Source organism: Nerophis ophidion, linkage group LG04, assembly GCF_033978795.1.
Source record: "Nerophis ophidion isolate RoL-2023_Sa linkage group LG04, RoL_Noph_v1.0, whole genome shotgun sequence".
NCBI classification, from domain to species: Eukaryota; Metazoa; Chordata; class Actinopteri; order Syngnathiformes; family Syngnathidae; genus Nerophis; species Nerophis ophidion.
This window is the reverse complement of record NC_084614.1, coordinates 36045821-36057978: the sequence shown is the minus strand read 5'-3', so window position 1 is coordinate 36057978 and position 12158 is coordinate 36045821. Positions and strand designations below refer to the sequence as shown.

Here is a 12158-nt window from a genome sequence, read left to right as displayed (position 1 = left end):
CTATAATTAATTACTTTTTTTAAGGTACGATGACCAAAATTGCATACATACACACACACACACACACACACACATATATATATATATATTTATATATATATATATATATTTATACAGTACATGTATTTGTACATTACATATATACATATATATACATATACATATATAAACATACATATACATATATACATACATACATATACATATATATATATATGTATACACATATATATATATAATATATATACATATATACATATATATGTGTATATATATGTGTGTGTACATGTGTATTATATATATATATATATATATATATATATATATATATATATATATATATATATATATATATATATATATATATATATATAGTGATCAGACAAAGAGCAGCTCAAAGACTTCTATGGAATTACAACGAAATGAACCCAGATTTCCCTCGCCCGGACGTGGGTCACCGGGGCCCCGCTCTGGAGCCAGGCCCGGAGTTGGGGCACGATGGCGAGCGCCTGGTGGTCGGGCCTGTTCCCATGGGGCCCGGCCGGGCACAGCCCGAAGAGGCAACGTGGGTCATCCCTCCAATGGGCTCACCACTCATAGGAGGGGCCATAGAGGTCGGGTGCATTGTGAGCTGGGCGGCAGCCGAAGGCAGGGCACTTGGCGGTCCGATCCTCGGCTACAGAAGCTAGCTCTTGGGACGTGGAACGTCACCTCACTGGGGGGGAAGGAGCCTGAGCTAGTGCGCGAGGTAGAGAAGTTCCGGCTGGATATAGTCGGACTCACCTCGACGCACAGCAAGGGCTCTGGAACCAGTTCTCTCGAGAGGGACTGGACCCTCTTCCACTCTGGCGTTGCCGGCAGTGAGAGGCGACGGGCTGGGGTGGCAATTCTGGGTGCCCCCCGGCTCAAAGCCTGTACGTTTGAGTTCAACCCAGTGGACGAGAGGGTAGCTTCCCTTCGCCTTCGGGTGGGGGGACGGGTCCTGACTGTTGTTTGTGCTTACTCACCAAACAGCAGTTCAGAATACCCACCCTTTTTGGGTACACTCGAGGGAATACTGGAAAGTGCTCCCCCGGGTGATTCCCTTGTCCTACTGGGAGACTTCAACGCTCATGTTGGCAACGACAGTGAAACCTGGAGAGGCGTGATTGGGAAGAATGGTCGCCCGGATCTAAACCCGAGTGGTGTTTTGTTATTGGACTTTTGTGCTCGTCACAGTTTGTCGATAACAAACACCATGTTCAAACATAAGGGTGTCCATATGTGCACTTGGCACCAGGACACCCTAGGCCGCAGTTCCATGATCGACTTTGTAGTTGTGTCATCGGATTTGCGGCCTTATGTTTTGGACACTCGGGTGAAGAGAGGGGCGGAGCTTTCTACCGATCACCACCTGGTGGTGAGTTGGCTGCGATGGTGGGGGAGGATGCCGGACAGACCTGGCAGGCCCAAGCGCATTGTGAGGGTCTGCTGGGAACGTCTGGCAGAGTCTCCTGTCAGAGAGAGTTTCAATTCACACCACCGGGAGAACTTTGAACATGTCACGAGGGAGGTGCGGGACATTGAGTCCGAGTGGACCATGTTCCGAACCTCTATTGTCGAGGCGGCTGATTGGAGCTGTGGCCGCAAGGTTGTTGGTGCCTGTCGTGGTGGTAATCCCAGAACCCGTTGGTGGACACCAGCAGTGAGGGATGCCGTCAAGCTGAAGAAGGAGTCCTATCGGGTTCTTTTGGCTCATAGGACTCCGGAGGCAGTGGACGGGTACCGACGGGCCAAGCGGTGTGCAGCTTTAGCGGTCGCGGAGGCAAAAACTCGGACATGGGAAGAGTTCGGGGAAGCCATGGAAAACGACTTCCGGACGGCTTCGAAGCGATTCTGGACCACCATACGGCGCCTCAGGAAGGGGAAGCAGTGCACTATCAACACCGTGTATGGTGCGGATGGTGTTCTGCTGACTTCGACTGCGGATGTTGTGGATCGGTGGAGGGAATACTTCGAAGACCTCCTCAATCCCACCAACACGTCTTTCTTTGAGGAAGCGGTGCCTGGGGAATCTGTAGTGGACTCTCCTATTTCTGGGGCTGAGGTCGCTGAGGTAGTTAAAAAGCTCCTCGGCGGCAAGGCCCCGGGGGTGGATGAGATCCGCCCGGAGTTCCTTAAGGCTCTGGATGCTGTGGGGCTGTCTTGGTTGACAAGACTCTGCAGCATCGCGTGGACATCGGGGGCGGTACCTCTGGATTGGCAGACCGGGGTGGTGGTCCCTCTCTTTAAGAAGGGGGACCGGAGGGTGTGTTCCAACTATCGTGGGATCACACTCCTCAGCCTTCCCGGTAAGGTTTATTCAGGTGTACTGGAGAGGAGGCTTCGCCGGATAGTCGAACCTCGGATTCAGGAGGAACAGTGTGGTTTTCGTCCTGGTCGTGGAACTGTGGACCAGCTCTATACTCTCGGCAGGGTTCTTGAGGGTGCATGGGAGTTTGCCCAACCAGTCTACATGTGCTTTGTGGACTTGGAGAAGGCATTCGACCGTGTCCCTCGGGAAGTCCTGTGGGGAGTGCTCAGAGAGTATGGGGTATCGGAATGTCTTATTGTGGCAGTCCGCTCCCTGTATGATCAGTGTCAGAGCTTGTTCCGCATTGCTGGCAGTAAGTCGGACACGTTTCCAGTGAAGGTTGGACTCCGCCAAGGCTGTCCTTTGTCACCGATTCTGTTCATAACTTTTATGGACAGAATTTCTAGGCGCAGTCAAGGCGTTGAGGGGTTCCGGTTTGGTGGCCACGGGATTAGGTCTCTGCTTTTTGCAGATGATGTAGTCCTGATGGCTTCATCTGGCCGGGATCTTCAGCTCTCACTGGATCGGTTCGCAGCCGAGTGTGAAGCGACCGGAATGAGAATCAGCACCTCCAAGTCCGAGTCCATGGTTCTCGCCCGGAAAAGGGTGGAGTGCCATCTCCGGGTTGGGGAGGAGACCCTGCCCCAAGTGGAGGAGTTCAAGTACCTAGGAGTCTTGTTCACGAGTGGGGGAAGAGTGGATCGTGAGATCGACAGGCGGATCGGTGCGGCGTCTTCAGTAATGCGGACGTTGTATCGATCCGTTGTGGTGAAGAAGGAGCTGAGCCGGAAGGCAAAGCTCTCAATTTACCGGTCGATCTACGTTCCCATCCTCACCTATGGTCATGAGCTTTGGGTCATGACCGAAAGGATAAGATCACGGGTACAAGCGGCCGAAATGAGTTTCCTCCGCCGGGTGGCGGGGCTCTCCCTTAGAGATAGGGTGAGAAGCTCTGCCATCCGGGAGGAGCTCAACGTAAAGCCGCTGCTCCTCCACATCGAGAGGAGCCAGATGAGGTGGTTCGGGCATCTGGTCAGGATGCCACCCGAACGCCTCCCTAGGGATGTGTTTAGGGCACGTCCAGCTGGTAGGAGGCCACGGGGAAGACCCAGGACACGTTGGAAAGACTATGTCTCCCGGCTGGCCTGGGAACGCCTCGGAATCCCCCGGGAAGAGCTAGACGAAGTGGCTGGAGATAGGGAAGTCTGGGCTTCCCTGCTTAGGCTGCTGCCCCCGCGACCCGACCTCGGATAAGCGGAAGATGATGGATGGATGGATGGATGGATGGATGGATATATATATATATATGTATATGTATATGTATATGTGTGTATGTATATACATATCTATATATACATCCAAATATCTATATATATGTGTTAATATGTGTATATGTGAATTATATTTATATAGCGCTTTTCTCGAGTGACTCAACGCGCTTTACATAGTGAAACCCAATATCTAAGTTACATTTAATCCAGTGTGGGTGGCACTGGGAGCAGGTGGGTAAAGTGTCTTGCCCAAGGACACAACGGCAGTGACTAGGATGGCGGAAGCGGGAATTGAACCTGCAACCCTCGAGTTGCTGGCACAGCCACTCTACCAACCGAGCTATGCCGCCCAACCACTATGATATGTATATCCATCCATATATATATACATAAACATATATATATATACACATCCATATATATATATATATATATATATATATATATATATATATATATATACATATATGTATACACACATACATACGTATATGTATATATATACATATATATATATATACATATACATATACATATACATATACATATGTATATGTATATATATATACATATATATACATATATATATATATTTATATATATATATATATATATATATATATATATACTGTATATCATATATATATACTGTATATCATATATATATATATATCTATGCAATATTGGTCATCGTACCTTAAAAAAAGTAATTAATTATAGTTAAAAATTACTTCCAACAAAAAGTAATTGCGTTAGCAACTCAGTATCATATCATAGTGGTTGCAGGGGTAGATCTTGTTTTGGTTCATGTCTGAGACCAGGGAGTGACCACTGGCGAAGACTATGTCGAAGGCCAGTGAGCGCAGTTCTTTCTCTGCGGGTTTATGTTGGCCTGTAGATTCTATTCGGAGTAAGACCCGAACACAGACCAACACAAAGAGCACTCAAAAAATAGTCAGGGAAAAAAATACTGAAGATGCACACTTAAGGTGTGAGAAGCAGATTTAGCCCACAGAAAGTGGGGAGAGGTAACACTTAACACTACACCGCAATGCTGGATCTGAGCCACATGGGGAAAAAAGCGTGAGTGGAGCCAAAGCAGAAGAGATGTACACGACTGGAAGGGTGAATAATCGGGAATCTACTGGCACAGAATGAAGGGACTGGAGAGCTTAATTAGTCAGGAGTTAATGAGCGTCAGGTGTGCACGCAGTTGGCTACACCAAGTGACCCAGAAATCAGGCACTGCAACAAAAAGAAGACAAGCGGCAGCGGATCTGCCAGATCATGACATCCAGTTTCTCTTGTAAGGCTTCTGACCTTCATTACCGGCCAAGTAGACTGGCATGTGTGTACGTGGACAGTTGATGGAACCTTTGTGTCTTCATACAGAGATGCGCAGCCCTGCGTGTGACAAAGGTTGGATCCAGGTTTGGGCCTGTATCAAAGGAGGAGGAGTCCTTTCCGGGGAAGCTTCAATCCTGGGATCTACATCGATGGGTTCTACATGAGCGCCATTGCAGTGTCACAGAGTATGCCAGGCGAGTTTAGAGCTCGCTTTTGTAGCATCAGCCACAATCCGTGAAGACGTGTTCAACTATAGAGTATCCAGGGTGCTGTTGGGAGTAGGCCAGTGCAATTGGACGCTTGTTCGTTTTTCAACAACTATATCAGACATCAGATTTGCGTGAAAGTAATCCCTCATAACAAGTTATTGTATAATTACAGTAGCTATGTTAGCAACTCGTACAGTTGAGCATTAGTGATAAATGGTACTTTCAAGGTACTTCAAGTGCTTTGACACTATTTCCACACTTACCTATTCACACACACATTCACACACTGATGGCGGGAGCTGCCATGCAAAGCGCTAACCACGACCCATCAGGGACAAGGGTAAAGTCTCTTTCCCAAGGACGCGACTACGATGGCGTAAACTGGGCTCAAACCTTGATCCCTGAAGTTGCTGGCACGGCCGCTCTACCACCGGAGTCATGTTGTCCTAGGCAGGCCATGGGAATGGCCTAGGCCCCGACGACCAAGTGGAACATTCTCCATTATCAGACCACCATTATTTGAGGCCCCTTGGCAAGGTGGGATCCAGTTTTACAAAAATATGACTACCACTACCAACGGAACCATTGAGCATGAAAGTGTCCAAGCACGTGACGACTCCCCTGTCGGAAGTCGTAGTAGCCGGGTTGAAAGCATCAAATGAAATAACAACGCAAGGAGTATCAACCAAACTACCAGTGACAAACAAATTTGTTGAGGGGTTAACAATGGGAATAATCAAGTCGAGTTTAGAGTATGACACTTCGACACTTTCAGTCATAGCAGTCACAATTTAAATAATCTTGATTATTCAGTGAGAAATGGGCTTTAGCCAAGAAGTTTCGATGCTGAAGTGTAGTGTAAACAGGAAATAGCCAGAGGTAACGGGTGGTATATATTTTAAGTTAAGTTAAGTTAAGTTAAAGTGCCAATGATTATCACACACACACAATAGGTGTGGGGAAATGTGTCCTCTGCATTTGACCCATCCCCTTCATCACCTCCTGGGAAGTGAGGGGAGCAGTGGGCAGCAGCGGTGACGCACCCGGGAATCATTTTTGGTGATTTAAGCCCCAGTTCCAACTCTTGATGTTGAGTGCCAAGTTCAATTGTTGACAACATTTTGTGCAGACAAGTAATTCTTAAAATGGGTCAGTATTTCTTACAATGTAATGTCTAGAGCAGTGGTCCCCAAACTAGTCCCAAGTTCATTTATTTATTTTATTTTTCTTTCAATTAGATCTGTCCTTTCTAATCCATTTTCTACCGTTTGTTGCGTGTTACTCTCAGAGTCTCCTAGCCGCTCAGGCAAATCACATTGTCTAAAAATGCATTTTGCAATTGATGATGATATATATATACTGTATATACATATACATATACATATATATATATATATATATACATATATATATATATATATATATACATACATATATATATATATGTATATATACACATATACACACACATATATATATATATATATATAGGGACGGCGTGGCGCAGTGGGAGAGTGGCCGTGCGCAACCCGAGTGTCACTGGTTCAAATCCCACCTAGAACCAACCTCGTCACGTCCGTTGTGTCCTGAGCAAGACACTTCACCCTTGCTCCTGATGGGTGCTGGTTGGCGCCTTGCATGGCAGCTCCCTCCATCAGTGTGTGAATGTGTGTGTGAATGGGTAAATGTGGTAGTGTCCAAGCGCTTTGAGTACCTTGAAGGTAGAAAAGCGCTATACAAGTACAACCCATTTATCATTTATTTATTTATATATATATATATATATATATATATATATGTATATATACACATATACACACATATATACATACATATATATATATATATATATATATGTATGTATATATATGTATATATATATATATGTATAGATACACATATACACACATATATACATACATATATATATATATATATATGTATGTATATATATACATATATACATATATATGTATATATATATATATATATATGTCTAGACTGTTTAGAGTGCAGAACAGCATGTACAATATGACGTTAGGAGAGTGTATAAATGGGCTCTGTTGAATAAAGACGGGAGGACTATTTTCTAGACTGTCACCTGTGTGTGCGTTATTTCTTTCTTCTGTAGCAATCGCAATAGCAAGCTTCTTACAAGACCTACTGCATGTATTTGTTGGACAAGCCACCGTCTGATCTGATCTATGATGAACATAAAAGTCGCCAGCAGAATGACGCACAACTGCTAGTTTTGTAGGCATAAACTGAACGCCTCCCTACTGAAGGATCTTGCTAAACAGGAAGGACTAGGCACTGTTCTCAGAAGTAAGATCTGCAAAGGTCAGTATCCAGACAATAAAAAGGAGCACTGACTTATGCTCAAAACTTCTATTTTCAAAGCCTGTAGCAAAACAATTGGTTTCTAAAAGCGCATTCTCCGAGACTGGTTTGATGAAAACGACACCGTCATATGCGTGATGATAGAGAAAAATACGGCAAAATTTCAAGCTCGGCAAAAGGGTACAACCAATATTTTTAAAAAGAAGATGTTATTGAAAATAAAAGCAGAGGTGTAGTAAATATCAGAACAATAAAGAACCACTGGTGGCGCGTGAAAGCAGATGAGCTGTGTCATGTGTCTTATTGAGCACAACAAGAGACATTTATGGACCAATTAGCCACGGTCCTACCTTTTTGAAGTCTAAATATGGTTCTGAATTTCCCACGGTTGGTGGTGCCATCGAACAACGTTGGAGATAGTATTTTCAGAACCTGTTAAACCAGAACTCAACATTTGAAGAGTGGGTGTTTGATACAAAACCATAAAATCCCATTATAGAAGCGTTAGCAGCCAGTCCCTCTGTGGCAGAACTACAGAAAGCAATCAGTCATGTGGAAAAACAACAAAGCCACTGGAGCAAACGGCATTTCCGCCAAAATATTTAAGCGAGAATGTTCATCCCTTACCTACTAGCTGTATCTTCCGATTACAAAGATCTGAGAAAATGAGGTGATGCAAGCAAGCTTTCGGATGCACTAAATGTCACCCTGTTCAAGAAATAGGACAAGACCATCTGTGAAAATTATAGGGGATCCCCCTCTTGCAATAATTTCGCCACACCTAGTGTGTGTGTGACAATCATGGGTACTTTAACTTTAACTGCAGGTGAAATACTTGCCAGGATTCTAGAAAGCCGCCTCCTTCCTCTGTACGAAACTATCCTGGACACAATGTGGATTTCGACAATCGAAAGGCACTGTGGACATTATTTTCAGTGCAAGGCAGCTGCAAGAGAAATGCCGAGAACAAAATATCCCACAGTACATAGCTTTCATTTGAGACATCTAAGGCTTTCGACATGGTGAATCGTGAGGCACTGTAGCTCATACTGTCCAAATGCAGATGTGCTGCGAAATCCATTCACATCATTTCACTAAGACATGATGACATGAAGGCCACCGACTGGAAGTAATTCTGTTGCATTCAACATTATCACTGGAGTCATTCAAGGATGTGTATCTACACCTACCTTGTTCTCCATTTTCATTTCTGTGATCCCCCCATATGATCAAAGACAAGCTACCCGATGGCATCAGTATTGTCTATAGCAGTGGTTCTCAAACTTTTTTCAGTGATGTACCCCCTGTGAACATTTTTTAAATTCAAGTACCCCCTAATCAGAGCAAAGCATTTTTGGTTGAAAAAAAGAGATAAAGAAGTAAAATACAGCACCATGTCATCAGTTTTTGATGTATTAAGTTATATAACAGTGCAAAATATTGCTCATTTGTAGTGGTCTTTCTTGAACTATTTGGAAAAAAAGATATAAAAATAACTAAAAACTTGTTGAAAAATAAACAAGTGATTCAATTATAAATAAAGATTTCTACACATAGAAGTAATCATCAACTTAAAGTGCCCTCTTTGGGGATTTTAATAGAGATCCATTTGGATTCATGAACTTAATTCTAAACATTTCTTAAAAAAAAAAAAGAAATCTTTAACATCAATATTTATGAAACACAACCAGAATAAATCTAGCTGTCAACACTGAATATTGCATTGTTGTATTTTTTTTCACAGTTTATGAACTTACATTCATATTTTGTTGAAGTATTATTCAATAAATATATTTATAAAGGATTTTTGAATTGTTGCTATTTTTAGAATATTTTTTAAAACTCACGTACCCCTTGGCATACCTTCAAGTACCCCCAGGGGTATGCGTACCCCCATTTGAGAACCACTGGTCTATAGAATGGACGGGAAGTTTTTTCTCCTAAGCAGGCTAAAAGCAAATACCAAGACTTCTACAACCTCTGTCATAGAACTCCAGCATGCCCATGACCACATTGTAAGCGCTCTTTCAGCTGAAGACCTTAAAATCATCTTGAGTGTTTTCACCAAAGCCTATGATGCCCTTGGCCTTGAGCTAAACATCAAGAAGACTAAAGGAATGTTCCAAACACCCCCAAAGCTTATGAATTTGAACCTCATTCAGGCCCACAATTCTAAATTAACAACACAGTTCTGGAAAATGTACCTTGGAAGCCACCTTCCAGTGAATGCCGACATTGACGTGGAAGTGAAGCATCATCTTGAGTTCTCCCTACGCTGCTGTATGCAAGTGAGACATGGAGCACAAAAGGGCACCACCTGAAAAGTCTTGAGATGTACAACCAAATGTTGTCTATGTAAGATGTTAGGCATCAGTTGTCAAAACCAAAAAACAAACAAACATCTGCATTTTGGAACAAGCCAACTGTATGACTTGAGACAATGATTGTTCAAAATCAGCTGCGATGGACAGAGCACTTGTGACGCATGTCCAATCATCGCCTGCCCAAGCAACTTTTTTTATTCCCACACCGTGTTAAACGGACACAGGGAGGTCAACGCAAAGGATAGAAAGCCAACCTGAAGTATGATCTCAAGAGAAACGACATTGATGTGGACAACTGGGAAAATCTAGCCAAAGGTTGCACGGCCAGGAGGCGCTTAGTTGCTCTAGACAGAGGCCATCACAAATAAAGTATACGCCGGGCGCCGTCAGAAGAAGAGAAGAAAGAAAGCCGCGTGAAAACTACCGCTCAACTATGTTCTACTGGGGTATAGTTTCATCTGCGGCATGTGAGTGTGGTGCAGAGGAGCAAACTGCAGACCACATCCTAACATCCTGTCCCATATATCGCCATCCTAACGGGAATCGTGGTCTGGCAGCTGTGGACGAGAGCTTGATCAGTTGGCTGTTAAACACTCGCCCAGCTGTATAGTGGTTACACCTCTAATCAACATCTTTATCCAAACGAAGAAGTCAATACCCAGTGTGCCAAAGGACTTGCAAATCGGGAGCTGGCCTTGTGAGTCACCTACGAGTACACAAGTCGGGGAAAAAATCCTACCCTCGAGTGATACCAGATGATGATGATGATAGATTATTATGTGTACAACTTAGAGGAAAAAACATGTGTTTATTACATTTTGGAATTAGGCATAACATAGGGACAAGCGGACGAAAATGCATGGATGGATAACAAAATGAGAGTGAAGTATACCACTGTTCATAATTTCCATATGCCCTGAATGATTACAGATTATGACAGGAATGTTTGTTATAGTGGAACAGTTACATGCTGTCAGGGGAGACAAGTGAGGCAGTGCCTCACCTGCCACCAGGTGGCTTAACCATGAGAGGTTCCAAAACAAAGTAATAAAATAAAATAAGTTTTAATATTTCTCTTTTAGTTTATGCTTTCTATGTGATTTTGGTGTTGTTCCTGTATATTTTGATAATTTTCATGGTCAAAATCACAGAAATTCCATGTGTCCTGATCAAAACAATGCAGCAGATGAGAAGTGAGGCAAACACAGGTGGTGCCTCCACGGCTACACACAGTGTGTACTGGGCGTGCGTGCGAGGGGGCGCATGCTTGTTGCCACATGGAAAAGGCAGGTCTTGAGGCAGAAAGTACCTCTGCCTCAAGATAGGGGGTGATAAATTGTCAACTTGCAGTTCAATGCCTCAGCAGTACTCTGACTCGCCACACTGGGAGAAGTGGGGGGGCTCAAGCTAGCAGACACTGGTCTCTCCAGCGGAAGCCAGCATTTTTTTATTTTCTTTTTTTTTTTAACTGTATTTATAACAAACATGGCATTTTTATTAGAGTAAGCCAGCATTTGTGGGTGTTTTTTATCTGATGTAAAAAATATTGTTTAATTTCTTGAATGAAATTGAATTCAATGAATGTTTCTGCCAATATGGAGGATTATATACTGTATCTAAGATTAAATACAACTCTAAACTGGACTTTAAGACAAAATTAATGCAATCATACAAAGTACATTTTCATGGAGGATAGCTATTGCTGCTTCAGATACAAATACAGAAAGGTAATATACACTCACAATACTTGATTTATTTTTTATTTATTTATAATGGGACCAAAAAGTATTTAATAACAACTTTATCAAATAGTTTTGGACCCATTTATCATATCATAATATCATAATGATAAAGTTTTTTGAAAGCGAATAACTCCCTTTTTCCCCTTTTACTCTAATGTGCAACCTAAATAAAAAATGACTAGACCTGCACATATGAATTTAAGTGTAAAAAAAAAAAAAGTATGTATGCCTCACCTGGTGTTTAGTTCACCGCACGTCACTGTAGTGGAATATCAATATACAGTAATAGAGTAATGCATAATATCACTTTTTAAAATCTACTATAGTACAGTTCATCCGGAAAGTATTCACAGCTTTTCGAAATTCTACAATGGATGAGAACCAATGCTTTTAATCCAACCGGATGGAATATGAGAGCTGCTGCAAAGAGGAATGGGAGAGACTGCCCAAAGATAGGTGTGCCAAGCTTGTGGCATCGTATTCAAAAAGACTTGAAACTGTAATTGCTACTAAAGGTGCAACAACTAATTATTGAGCAAAGGCTGTGAATACTTATGTACATGTGATTTTTTTTCCCTTTTTAATAAATTAGC

At 42.9% G+C, this 12158-nt stretch overlaps 1 protein-coding gene across 2 annotated transcripts in view; it reads right to left on the bottom strand.

Moving 5' to 3' along the window:
• Nucleotides 1–12158, bottom strand: part of trpv1 (transient receptor potential cation channel, subfamily V, member 1) — a 57479-nt gene that overhangs the window by 34269 nt on the left and 11052 nt on the right. The gene's annotated exons all lie outside the window — the stretch shown is intronic.